Raw genomic sequence first — 14,567 nt, 5'->3', positions numbered from 1 at the left:
AAAAAAAATCAAATCACTGTTATACACCTGAAACTAATATGGTATTATAACTCAAGTATACTTCAATTTTAAAAAATTAGAAATTATTAAATACCAAAAAAACTTGATTAAAATCCTCTTACATTTGGAAATGTATTCTAAAACACTTCTATACAACATAGCGCAAAGAAAAAAATTACAATGGAACTTTAGAAATACTTAGAATTATATGATAAAAATGACATATATCAGAACTTAAATTTTTATACAAAAAAAGGAACTCAAAAAAAAGAACTCAAAATTAATGAGCTAAACAGCCATCTCAACTAGTAAGAATGTTAGAAAAAGAACAAAATAAATCACACAAAAGTAAAGGAGGAAAAAAATGGTAAGAGCAGAAATTAATGAAACAGGAAACAAACATATAATAGCGGCTCAACAAAACCAAAACCTAGCTCTTTAGGAAACCAAGGACACACTTTAGGATGAAGGACACACATAGACTGAAAGTGAGGAGATGGAAAAAAAAATATTTCATGCAAATGAAAATGACAAGAAAGTGGGGGTAGCAATACTCGTATCAGACAAAATCAACTTTAAAACAAAAGCCATAAAGAAAGCTAAAGGAAGACACTATATAATGATAAAAGGATCAACACAAGAAGAGGATATTACACTCATTAACATATATACAGCCAATATAGGAGCACCTAAATACATAAAACAAATACTAACAGACATAAAGGGAGAAAGGGATGGGAATACAATAGTAGTAGGAGACTTTAACACCCCACTGACATCAATGGACAGATATTCCAGACTGAAGATCAGTAAGACAACAGAGATCCTAAATGACACAACAGAACAGTTAGACTTAATTGATATTTTCAAGACATTATGTCCAAAATATATACATATTACACATTCTTTCCAAGCGCACATGGAACATTCTCTAAGTTAGACCCACACCAGGACACAAAACAAGCCTCAACATATTTTAGATGACAGAAATTATTTCAAGCATCTTTTCTGACCACAATGGCATGAAACTAGAAATCAACCACAGAAAGAGAAACAAGAAAAAAACAATTACAAGGAGACTAAACAACATGCTACGACAAAAACCAATGGGTCAACAATGAGATCAAAGAGGAAATTTTAAAAATACCTTGAGACAATGACAATGAAAACACAAACACACAAAATCTAAGAGGGAAGTTTATTGTGATATAGGCCTTCCTCAAAAAACAAGAAAAACTCTCAAACAAGCAACCTAACCTACCACCTGAAAGAATTAGAAAAAGAAGAACAAAAACTACAGTCACAAGAAGGAGAGAAATAATATAGATCAAAGAGGAAATAAATAAACCAGAGATTAAAAAAACAATAGAAAAAAATCAATAAAACCAAGATCTGGTTTTTTTGAAATGATAAACAAAATCAAGAAACCTCCAGCCAGGCTCACCAAGAAGAAGAGACAGAGGACCCAAAATAAACAAAGTAAGAAATGAAGAGGATAAATACCAACTAACACTGCAGAAATACAAAAAAAAAATAAGAGAATACTATAGACAATTATATGCCAACAAATTGGACAACCTAGAAGAAATGGACAAGTTTCTAGAAACATACAGCCCACCAAAACTGAATCAAGAAGAAACAGATAATTTGAACAGACAGATCACTAGATGTGAAATAGAAACTGTAATTTAAAAACTCCCTGCAAACAGAAGTCCAGGACTGGATGGCTTCACTGAAGAATTCTACCAAACATACAAAGAAGAACTTGTACCAATCTTTCTCGAACTCTTCCAAAAGAATGAGAAGAGGGAATACTCCCAAAGTGATTTTATGAAGCCACCATCACCCTGATACCAGACAAAGACATTACCAACAAAGAAAATTACAGGCTAGCACCTTTGACAAATATAGATGCAAAAATTCTCAACAAAGTATTAGCAAACCGAATCCAAACAACACATAAAAAGGATCATACACATCAAGCTGGATTCATCCCAGGGTCACAAGAATGGTTCAACACATGCAAAATCAATGTGATACACCACACCAACAAAACAAAAGACAAAAACCACATGATCATCTCAATAGACTCAGAAAAAGCATTTGATAAAATACAACATCCATTCATGATTAAAACACTCTTACCAAAGTGGGTATGGAGGGAACATATCTAAGCATAACAAAAGCTATTTATGACAAACCCACAGCCAACATAATACTCAACAGTGAAAAACAAAGCCTTCACGCTAAAATTTGGAACAAGACAAGTATGCCCACTCTCACCACTTCCATTCAACATAGTATTGAAAGTCCTAGCCACAGCAATCAGACAAGAAAAAGAAATAAAAGATATCCAAATTGGAAAGGAAGAGGTAACACTGTCATTATATGCAGATGACATAATATATATATAGAACACCCTGAAGACTCCACACAAAAACTAGTAGAACTGATAAACAAATTCAGCAAAGTAGCAGGATACAAGATTAACATACACAAATCTGTTGCATTTCTTTACACTAACAATGAAATATCAGAAAGGGAAAGTTTAAAAAAAATCCCTTTTCAAATTGCATCAAAAACTCCTAAAAGAGAACACAGGCAAAACATTCTCTGAGATAATCTTACCAATGTTTTCTTAGATCACTCTCCCAAGTCAATAGAAATAAAAGCAAAAATAAGCAAATGGGACTTAATCAAACTTACAAGCTTTTGCACAGCAAAGGAAACCATAAACAAAATGAAAAGACAACCTATGGACTGGGAGAAAATATTTGCTGATGATGTGACCGACCAGGGATTAATTTTCAAACAGCTCATACAAACAACTCAATAACAAAAAAACAAACAACCCAATCAAAAAATGAGCAGAAGACCTAAATAGACATTTCTCCAAAGGAGACATACAGATGGCCAATAGGCACATGAAAAGATGCTCAACATTGCTAATTATCAGAGAAATGCAAATCAAAACTACCATGAGCCATCACCTCACATGGGTCAGAATGGCCATCATTTAGAAGTTTACAAATAATAAATGCTGGAGAGGGTGTGGAGAAAAGGGAATCCTCCTACACTGCTGGTGGGAATGTAAATTGGTGCAGCCATTCTGGAAAACAGTATGGAGGTTCCTTAAAAAACTAAAAATAAAGTTACCATATGATGCAGCAATCTCACTCCTGGGCATATATCTGGAGAAAACTCTAATTCAAAAAGATACATACACCCCAATGTTCACAGCAGCACTATTTACAATAGCCAAGACATGGAAGCAACCTAAATGTCCATCAACAGATGAATGGATAAAGAAGATGTGGTATATATGTACAATGGAATACTGCTCAGTCATAAAAAAGACTGAAATAATGCCATCTGCAGCAATATGGATGGACCCAGAGATTATCATACTAAGTGAAATCAGAAAAAGAAAGACAAATATCATACGATATCACTTATATGTGAAATCTTAAAAAAATGATACAAATGAAATTATTTACAAAACAGAAACAGATTCACAGACATAAAAACAAATGTATAGTTACCAAGGGGAAAAGGGGAGGGAGAGATAAATTAGGAGATTAGCAGATACAAACTACTATATATAAAATAGACAACAAGGTCCTAGTGTATAACACAGGGAACTATATTCAATATCTTGTAATAAACTATAATGGAAAAGAATCTGAAAAGAACATATATATATATATATATATATGTATAACTGAAACACTCTGCTGTATACCAGAAACTAACACAATATTGTAAGTCAACTATACTTCAATTAAAAAAAAATTTTTTTAAAGAAACCAATAAAGACTTGCCAGAATGACAAATCACTAGAAGTCTGATAGAGGCAGGGGGAAGGGAAAGAAAGAAAAGACATAAATGAACAGTATTTGGAATTTTTTTAAAAAGGAAATAACCTCAAAAACAGTGGGAGGTGTTGTTAAATGGATATAAGGTTTCAATTATGTAAGATAAAAAAGTTTCTAGAGTTCTGCTGAACACTGTGCTTGTAGTTAACAGTAACACTATACACTTAAAAGTTTAAGAGAATAACTCTCTTGTTATATGCTTTCTACCACAATAAAAAAATAAAAATTACCATGAACAACTTTATACTACTAAATTTAAAACTTAAACAGAAAAGTTCCAAGAAAATTAACTCATCAAAACAGACTCAAGAAGCAATAAAAACAAACTAAATTGTCCTACAGAAACTGAACCAGTACTTAAATCTCTGCATCACACTTAAATGTAGTTTCACAGGTGAATTCTACCAAACTCTCAAAGAACAAATCATTCCAATGTCATACAAGTCCACCAGAAAACAGAAAGAGGAATTATTCCCCAACTCATTCCACAAGGCCATCATAATTTTGATAAGACAAGACAGAAGAAAATTATAAACCCCTCTTACTCATAAGTAGATACAAAATCTCAAAAACACATATTAGCAAATCAAGCCCAACAGTAACTGAACAGATAAAACACTATGACCAAGTTGGGTTTATTCCAATATGCAAGGGTATTTTAACATCAGAACATCTAAAAAGGTAATTAACAACCTTAACAGATTAGAAAAGAAAAAACTAATTATCTCCACAGATTAAAGTAAATAATACAATTCAACACCATTCACGACTGAAAACATATACTTAGCAAACAAGGAAAAAAAGAAATGTTCACAGCAGCTTTGTTCATACAGTAAAAAAGGAAACAACTCAAATGTGCACCAAGAAACGAATTAAAATATGTGGTATAGTCACACAACAGAGTTTTACATACACTGTGTTCTATATTATATAGTATTATATATATGGTAGATTTACACAGCAGAGTATAATTATAAATGAACTACAACAATTGGCAACACAGATAAACCTTAGAAAGAATACTGAGCGAAAAATCCAAATTGCAGAACAAAAACTATTTATGGTACAGTACCATTTTTGTAAAACTTAAAGAAGCAAATTTAAATATAGTGTTTGGGGAGACATACGTATGTGATAAAGCTTTTTTTTGAAAAGGAAGAGAAAGAAACAACGCAGGATGGGGACTGGACAACAGAATAGGAAAATAATACATAAACAATATAACAGTATTAGTAGTGTTCTTAAAAATGGGTGGTAGTTCAAAACATTTATGAAGCTTTATAATTTGCAAATGTGACATTTTTAATATAGTAGGTATTTCTTTTTATAAAAAGGTCTTCAATAAAGGTTCCATCAATAAAATAAAGTCACAAGGTAACAATTATTCTTTGAATTCTTACTCTCACTAGTTGCCACATATTAGGGTAAAAAAAAACTTCCAAAAATAAAAAATGCTAAAAAACATTTAAGTCACATATCCCTCTTCTGTAAATCCCTCCTCTAGCTATATTCTGGCATCACACTAGCTATATTCTGGCATCACAATTCATACTAGTTTCCTTCTCTCTCGATGAGGCTAAACATTTCATCAAGTAACCGAAAGGCTTCTGAGTTCCAGGTAGTAGTAAATAGGTAAAGCTCAGATGCTCTCAGACGATGGAAAGCTCAAAGCCAACTTAAGAAGATCTATTCAAAAATCTAACTGCTCCAACATTCAATGGACTCCTCATGAGGGAAGTACCAATTTCAGCATCACAGTAAGAAGTAGCTTTGCTTTTGGTAAAGAGGAAAGGGAAGGGGACATTACAAGGACAAGAACATTCCAGGCAAGGACACAGCCAGAAAAATTAACAATTTTCCAAACACTAGCTTCTAATGTTTGCCAGGCTCTCCCCAAATATACAAGATGAGAATAGCCATGCCTTAGCTGGCTCAAATTTTAAAGCTATGCTGTATCATACAGTAGTGCCTAGCCTCATGTGACTATTTAACTTCAAAATTAATTAAAATTAAATAGAATCAAAAATTCAGTTACTCGGTTGCACTAGTCATGTTTCAAGTGCTCAACAGTCAAATATAACTTGTGGTTCAACAGCCAAATGCAGTACAACTAGAGAATATCTGCATCATTGCAGAAAGTCCTAATGAACAGCACTGGTCTAAGACTGGTAGTTCCCAAGCTGTATCACTAAGACATAAATGGAAAAAGGAATAAAGTACTCACTCATTCTCTATCTTGAATCAACATATAAAGCAAATGTTGCAATGGTACTCAAATACATAAGCAAGTAACTTGTGTATAAGAAATGGCAAGCCCTTAGAGTCAACAGGAAATGTTTTAGGCTCAAGAAACAGACTAACATACCTTTCAATCAACTAAAGTTTCTGTGTACTCTTCCCAAGATTTCCTGTCTCTGTTAGAAACCAGAATAGTAGTTACTCCTGACAGAGGGATTGTGCCTTGAAGGGAGACACAGGAGGGCTTCTAGGGCTCTCTTATAATGCATTGTTTCTTGATCTGGGTGCTGGTTACAAGGGAGTGTTCAGCTTGTAAAACTCCAGTGACCTGTACATTTATGATATGTATATTACTTAATTAAAAATACTGAATCTGTGTGTACACTATGCTTCAATAAAAAAAAATTATTTAGTTAAGAAGAACCTGGCCTGGCCTAGACACCTCTGTGGACAAATTCTACTAAACTTATAAAAAGCAGGTAATTTCCATGTTCCAGAGCTTATTTTTCTTTTAAATGAAAAGCCTGAAAACAGAATCAAATGAGAACAACTTAAGAAAACTACAGGCCAATCTTATATAATTCAAAAAGTGCTAAATAAAACACCTAATTTCATCCAATACTGCAATAAAATAACTATATTTATCCAAGGAATGAATTTATCCTAGAAACTTATCCTAGGAACACAAAGTTAGTTCAAGTTAAAAAAGAAAAATCCAACTGATATAACCACTATGGAGAACAGTATGGAGATGCCGTAAAAATCTAAAAATAGAATTACCGTATGACCCAACAATCCCAACACTGGGCATATACCCAGAGAAAACCATAATTCAAAAAGACACATGCACCCTAATGTTCACTGCAGCACTATCTGCAACAGTCAGGACATGGAAGCAACCTAAATGTCCATCAACAGAGGAATGGATAAAGAAGATGTGGTACATATATATAATGGAATATTACTCAGCCATAAAAAGGAATGAAACGGGGTCATCTGTACAGACACAGATGGACCTAGAGATTGTCACACAGAGTGAAGTAAGTCAGAAAGAGAAAAACAAATATTGTATATTAACACATATATGTGGAATCTGAAAAAACTGGTATAGATGATCTTATTTACAAAGCAGAAATAGAGACACAGACGTAGAGAACAAACATATAGATACCAAGGGGGAAAGGGGGAGGTGGGATGAATTGGGAGATTGGGATTGACATATATACACTATTGATACTATGTATAAAATAGATAACCAATGAGAAACTACTATGTAGCACAGGGAACTCTACTCAATGCTCTGTGGTGACCTAAATGAGAAGAAAATCCAAAAAAGAGGGAATATATGTATACATATAGCTGATTCACTCTGCTGTACAATATAAACTAACACAATATTGTAAAGCAACTATACTCCAATAAATAAATAAAATCTAAATAAATTTTAAAAATAAAATAGAAAATCCATTTATTTCCCTACACTAACATATTTAAAGAAGAAAATCAACAGAAATCAGTAATTCCAAAAAAAAAAGCACTGGCTAACTTTCAACTGCCATTCCTGAACAAAACTAATAGTCAAGCAAAAAGGAAAGAAACTTCCTTGGCATGATTGAAAAAAAAGTTAACAGAAGCCTAAACCAAACATTACACTTTAATTATAAAAATTGTGGCGCATTCCACTGAAATGAGGAAAAGCCTAAATGCTTGTTACTTCTACTACTATTCAATGAATGGTAGATTTGTCCAGTGCTTCAAGACAAAAAAAAAAAAAAGAACAAAATTGTATGAGATGAAATCTGCATCACACACCATGAGGGAAGAGACAGAATGCTTAACAGATGGTGCCGGGAAAACTGGGTTACCATTGCAGATAAAATGATCTCTATTTCACACCACATTCAAAAGGATGGACTCAACTGTACACTTAAAAATTGTTAAGATGAGAGAACTTATTCAACTTGATAAAGTATAGCTAAAAAAACCCTATAGCTAACATCATACTTAATAATGAGAAACTCAAAAGTTTTCCCACTAAGATCAGGTATAAAGCAAGGATGTGCCCTCTCATCACTCCTTTTCAACAACAGACTGGAAGTTCTATCTAAAAAGTATACATATTGGGAAGGAAGACATATGACATAAAACTGTCTTTTTTCACAAATGACATGATCATCAATGCGGACAACCCAACAGAACTGACAAAAAAACCTCCTGGAATTAACGTGCAATTTCAGCAAGGTTGGAGGATACAAGGTTATTACACAAAAGTTAACTGCATTCCTACACACCAGCAATGAACAAGTAGAATTTGAAATTAAAAACACATTACCATTTGCATTAACACCCCAAAAAATGAAACTGTTGGGTATAAACCTAACAAAATGTGTAGATCTATATGTGGGAAACTATAAAACTCTGGTTAATGAAATCAAAGAAAAACTAAATAAACTGAGAGATAATTCCACATTCATGGATAGGAAGACTCCATATTGTCAAGATGTCAGTTCTTCCCAACTTGATCTATAAGTTCAACATCAATCAAAATTGCAGCAAGTTATATATTTTGTGGATATCAACAACTGATTTTAAAGTTTATATGGAAAGACAAAAGACCCAGAACAGCCAACACAATGCTGAAGGAGAACAAAGTTGGAGGTCTGACACTACCCAACTTCAAGACTTACTATAAAGCTATAGTAACCAGGCCAGTGTGGTATTAGCAAAATAACAAACAAATAGATCAATGGAACAGAACAGAGAGCCTAGAAATAGACCCACATTAATATAGTCAACTGATCTTTGATGAAAGAGCAAAGGCAATAAAACGGAGCAAAGAAAATCTTTTCAACAAATGGTGTTGGAACAACTGGACATCCACATGATATTAAAAGAAAAGAATCTAGAGCAGACCTTACACCCTTCACAAAAATTAACTAAAAATGGATCACAGACCTAAATGTAAATGCAAAACTATAGAACTCCTAGAATATAACATAGGAGAAAATCTAGATGACCTTGAGAATGACAATGGCTTTTTAGATACAACACCAAAGGCATAATCCATGAAAGAAATAATTGATAAGCTGGACTTCAGTAAAATTAAAAATTTCTCTGTGAAAGATAATGTCAAGTAAATGAGAAGACAACCCACACACTGGGAGAAGATATTTGCAAAAAAAATATCTGATAAAAGAGTGTTATCCAAAATAAACAACTCTTAAAATTCAACAATAAGAAAACCCAATTAAAAAATGGGTCAAAGACCTTAACAGTCACCTCATCAAAGAAGAATATAGGACAAATAAGCATATGGAAAGATGCTCCACATGATAGGACATCAGAGAAATGCAAATTAAAACAATGAGATGCCACTATATACCTATTAGAATGGCCAAAATCCATAACACTGACAACACCAAATGCTGAGGAGGATGTGGAGCAACAAGAACTCTCATTTATTGCTGGTGGGAATGCAAAATGGTACAGACACAATTTGGAAGACAGTCTGGTTGCTTCTTACAAAAATAAACATACTCTTAACCATACCATCCAGCAACTGTGCTCCTTGGTATTTATCCAAAGGAGTTAAAAACTTATGTCCACACAGAAACCTGCACATGGATGTTTCTAACAGTTTTATTCATAACTGCCAAAACGGAAGCAACCAAGATGTCCATCAGTAGGTGAATGTTTAAAAAAAAAAAAAAAAAACCTGTGGTACATTCTGACAATGGAATGTTATTCAATACTAAAAAAAAAAAAAAAAAAAAAAAAAAAATGACCTATGGAGGAAGCTTAAATGCATATTACTAAGTGAAAGAAGCCAATCTGAAAAGGCCACATACTGTATGATTCCAGCTATATGACCTTCTGGAAAAAGCAAAACTACGGAGACAATAAAAAGATCACTGGTTGCTAGGAGTTGAAGGAGAGGGCAGGGATGAATGGGTGGAGCGTGGAGGATTTTTAGAACAGTGAAAATATTCTGTATGATACTATAATGGTGCATACATGTCATTACACATTTGTGCAAACCCACAGAATATACAACACAATGAGTGAACCATAACGTAAACTATGGACTTTGGGTAATAATGATGTGCCAACGTAGACTCATCACTTGTAACAAATGTTCTACTCTGGTCGGGGGTTGGTAGTTGGGGAAGCAGAGCATGTGTCAGGACAGGGGGTTTATGGGAACTCTATACCTTCCCTTTAATTTTGCTGTGACCCTAGAATTGCTCTAAAAAATAGTTTTTAATCATTTTTTACCTTAAGAAATGATTAAGACAGTAAATTTTATGTTATATTTATGTTACCAAGATTTAAAAAAAAAAAACCTCCACTATCACTGAAGACCCATGGCCCAAGTTGACGAGAAAAACCCTAATGTCAAAGATTCTTTTTTGTGAGCCCTGTATGTACACTCATACTACATATACTATGTCCTGATTTGGCACCCAAATAAATATGGCCATCATGAATTTTTTTTAAAAAAGGACGGATTCAGATGAATAAAAGCTAAATGTGAAAGGTAAAACTCTAAAGATAACTTAGGTGGTTACTTTTTTGACACAGAGGTAGGGAAAAGCATCTTAACTAAAAGTGCAAAAGCAAATCAGAAAGCAAAAAAAAAATTTAATGGCTTTGAATTAAAATTTTTGATCAGTAAGGAATATCATGGACAAAGTTGACAGATAATAAATGGAAGAAGATATTCACAATGTCTAAATCAGAAAAAAGTGTAAAATCTGGAACATACAAAGAATGCCTGCCAATCAACAAGAGAAAGAAAGCAAGCCCAAAAGAAAATGGACTATATATATGATAGGCAACTTACAGAAGTGGAAACCTAAAAAGATAACAAGCATGCATATGAAGAGACAGTTAAGCTAATAAATAATCAGATAAGCGAATTTAAAACAAAGAGATTTTACTATATACCCAATAGGCTGGCTAAAAGCACAAGACTGAATAACAATGTCAATGGAATATAAGAACCCTCATGTCCTACTTATGGGAGTAGAGACTGACACAGCTATTCTGGAAAGCAATTATTAAATATTTAATCAAATTAAGTATATATACACCCCATGACCCTGTAATTCCTCTCCTGAGTCCATTACCCAAAGAAATTCTCACTTAGACCCACAAAGGGACATGTAAAAGAATGTTCATCCTTGTGGTGCTGGAGGAGAATAAGGGGTAATTACAGTGTCCATCATGGGGATAGGGAGGAGATAAAACTTGGTGATAAAGTATATGAAATACCATACAGTAGTTAGAAATAACGCAATCAATTATCAATTAGCAATATGTCTTAAACATAGTGGTGGGAGGTAAGAAAAAATTATGAGATCTTCAGCACAGTAACATTTTTCTAAGTTAAAATTACAAGCACACAAAAAAATAGGTACACGTAACAACATATCTTTTAAAACACACACACAAAAAGAATGGCTGCTTCAGGGAAGTAGAGGAATAAGAATTCCCTGACACTTCTAATAGCTAGTCTAGGAAGAATTCAAATCATTCAAAAATGGGTAAAAAAGAAACCAGCAAAGGCAGCACAGGATCTGTACAATACAACAAGGAAAGAGAGAGGAGGGAAGGATGAAACAAGAAATGAGAGCTTAAAAAACTTAAATCCTCTAGAAAAGCACTACATGATTCCTCTCTAAGAAAACTGCTCTCCCCAACAAAACAGCCTAGCCCTGGCCCAATCACTTAATAGTAGAACCCATCAGTCAAGAAGCTGTGTCCAGGCACAGGGTTGAGTTTTTAATGTTCCACTCCTAAATACAAAAAGGCAGGCAAGGATCACCAGACTTTTGAAGAAAGTCACCTACGTGAAACAAAACAAACACAGGGAAAAAGAAGTCTAAGAACCAGCAAAGGGAACAGAAATAACATTCAAATGAAATTATAATAATCCTCAGAGAAAAAAATAACAAAATAAGTAAAGGGTATGAATTTCAGATTTAAAAGGCCCATTCACTAAGTGTCTTGTATAATAAATAAAAAGTTCCACATCAAGTTACACAATCATAAAATTTTCAGAATACAGAAGACAAAGTAAGATCCTAAAAGCTTCAGAAGAGTTTAGAAAAAGTCATATACAAAGGACCAGAACTCAGATTATCAAACTAAGCAGCATCACTGGTATTTCACATTCAATGAAGATATTATAAAGTTTTAGGGGAAAATTATTTCCAACCTAAAATGTTACTCAAACTAGGAATCAATCTTCTGTTCTGTTTTTATGAATCAATTAGGAAAGTAAAGATATTTGCAATCTCTCAAATTTCTTTCCCATGCTTCCTTTCCCAAGAAGCTGCAGGAAAATGGGCTCCACTGAAGTGGGGAGGCAGGGGAATCAAGATAGAAAAAAACATGGGATTCAGGGAAAAGAAAAGGTGACACATGGAAGAGGTGAAGGGTAATTCTTGGGATGAGAGGCTAGGGAGGCAAGCTTATCCTGGAGAGGATAGAGGAATCAGGAAAAATGAAACTGATAGATCACTGTATACGTGATAGAAACTAACCATGAATATAGTCTGATGCATATCCATGCTTAGAAAGATGTGTTAAAAACTATGAACATAAATAGATATGAATAGATAGCTGTGCTTCTGGCAGAGGGTTTCGAAGTAAATTAGCAACAGAAACACAGATCAAGTAAAAACAAAACAAGGTAATGATTAACTCTAGTAAAAACAAAACAGAAGATTGAATAATAAAGGAAATGCAACCATAATATAGTACATGGTTCACATATGAATGATATATACACAGCCATGATATAAAAACTGAGTATAGGTTTTTATGCAAAAAGTGTGATAACTATTAGGAGAGTGGGAAGGGAAGAAGTGTGAGTGGAGTATATAGGGGAAAGGGGGGGAGCTAAATATTGGTATCGGAGAGGGGTTAGATCCAGGACCCACCACCTAATCCCCTCCACCCACCCCCTACCCCCAAGGATACTAAAATCCCTGGGCACACAGGTCCCTCATATAAAATGGTGTAGTCTTTGCATATAACCTAACATCCTCCACATACTTTAAATGATCTCTAGATTACATATAATACCAAATACAATGTAAATGCTATATAAATAGTTGCCAGTGGAGGGCAAATTCAAGTTTTGCTTTTGGGAACTTTCTGGAATTTTTTTCCAAGTATTTTTCATCCATAGTTGGTTGATTCATGCAGAAATCTAAAAAATCAGAGTCGAAAGACTGTCAACAGACACTCGTGGTTAAACCTGGGAGCCAAGATTTCAGTTCATTTTCTTTCTTTTCACAACTATATTTAAGTTTTTCCACTATTTTTTTTGCAATAAGAATATCTAGGTATTATCTTAGTATAGCATTCATTGGCCTAGTATGTATTTCTGTAATAAGGAAGTCTATTTTCATGAAAAAAATATTTTACTTAAAAAAGAGCTACCAAAGTATTTGTTACCCAGAAGGTGAGCAGGCAATCTATATTTTTCATTAATTGATTTTATATCATTAGCCTGAACATTCAAGAGCTAATGCTAAGAAAAGTCCAGGTTTTTAGTTGGTGGCTACTTCAATCTAGTTTACTGACGATTTCACTACAAAGTCACGTTATACTGTAATATACTATGGACCCAAACTTTCATTCCTTTACAAAAATTATCTTTGACACCTCACAGAACAAGGTTTCTCCTGATTACACAATGATCTATGCATATAGATGTGTTAAGAAGTATAGATTACTTTTACCCAATTTTCTTTTTGGAATACTTCAAGTACACACACATGCATGTGGTTAGCCTTCTGCTGGGGTTTCAGCAGGCAGCAATTGCATAAACTTCTGAGAATCTGAATATTCTATATTAAACCGCTGCGTTTAAATGTTTACAAAAGACAAATGCATCTTGGTAATAGCAAAAGCATTTCTTCTAAACTCAACTTCCTTCTATCAAGAGAATTACTCTAAAAAAAAAAGAGAGAGAGAATTACTCTGAAATTAAGGTGAACATGGGAATTAAATTTGCTTTAACCTGATGAACTCTGATTCTCGAACTCCCGTTCACATTTTTAGAAACTACCTCTCCACAGGTTTTTCACTTTGGGACAGGCTTCAGTGAGCCAGCAGCTTCCTAGACTATAAAACGTTTTACCTCATCCACTAATTTTTGATGAGACAAATGAAACTACCTGGTGTCACCAGGCCCTCTCCTTGCATCAGAGTAAGACTTAAAAGTAGTAGTTACTCAAATTCATAGAGACTCACAGTAAATTCATAGTAACTCAAATTCATAGAAAGTAAACAGTGATTGCCAAGAGCTGAGGAGACGAAGGACTGGCGAGTTATTGTTTAATGGGCATGAAGTTTCAGTTTGGGAAGATGAAAAAATTCCAGAGGTAGATGGTGGTGATGGCTACACAGCAATATGAATGTCCTTAATGTCACTGAACT

General features: G+C 33.9%; 1 protein-coding gene across 3 annotated transcripts in view; it reads right to left on the bottom strand.

Moving 5' to 3' along the window:
- Positions 1-14,567, bottom strand: part of DDX4 (DEAD-box helicase 4) — a 67,479-nt gene that overhangs the window by 41,027 nt on the left and 11,885 nt on the right. The window lies entirely within an intron of this gene.

The sequence above is a fragment of the Balaenoptera acutorostrata genome, chromosome 2 (assembly GCF_949987535.1).
Source record: "Balaenoptera acutorostrata chromosome 2, mBalAcu1.1, whole genome shotgun sequence".
Classification (NCBI taxonomy): domain Eukaryota; kingdom Metazoa; phylum Chordata; class Mammalia; order Artiodactyla; family Balaenopteridae; genus Balaenoptera; species Balaenoptera acutorostrata.
Note: the sequence above shows the minus strand (reverse complement) of the source record. Positions and strands in the feature narration are given on the sequence as shown.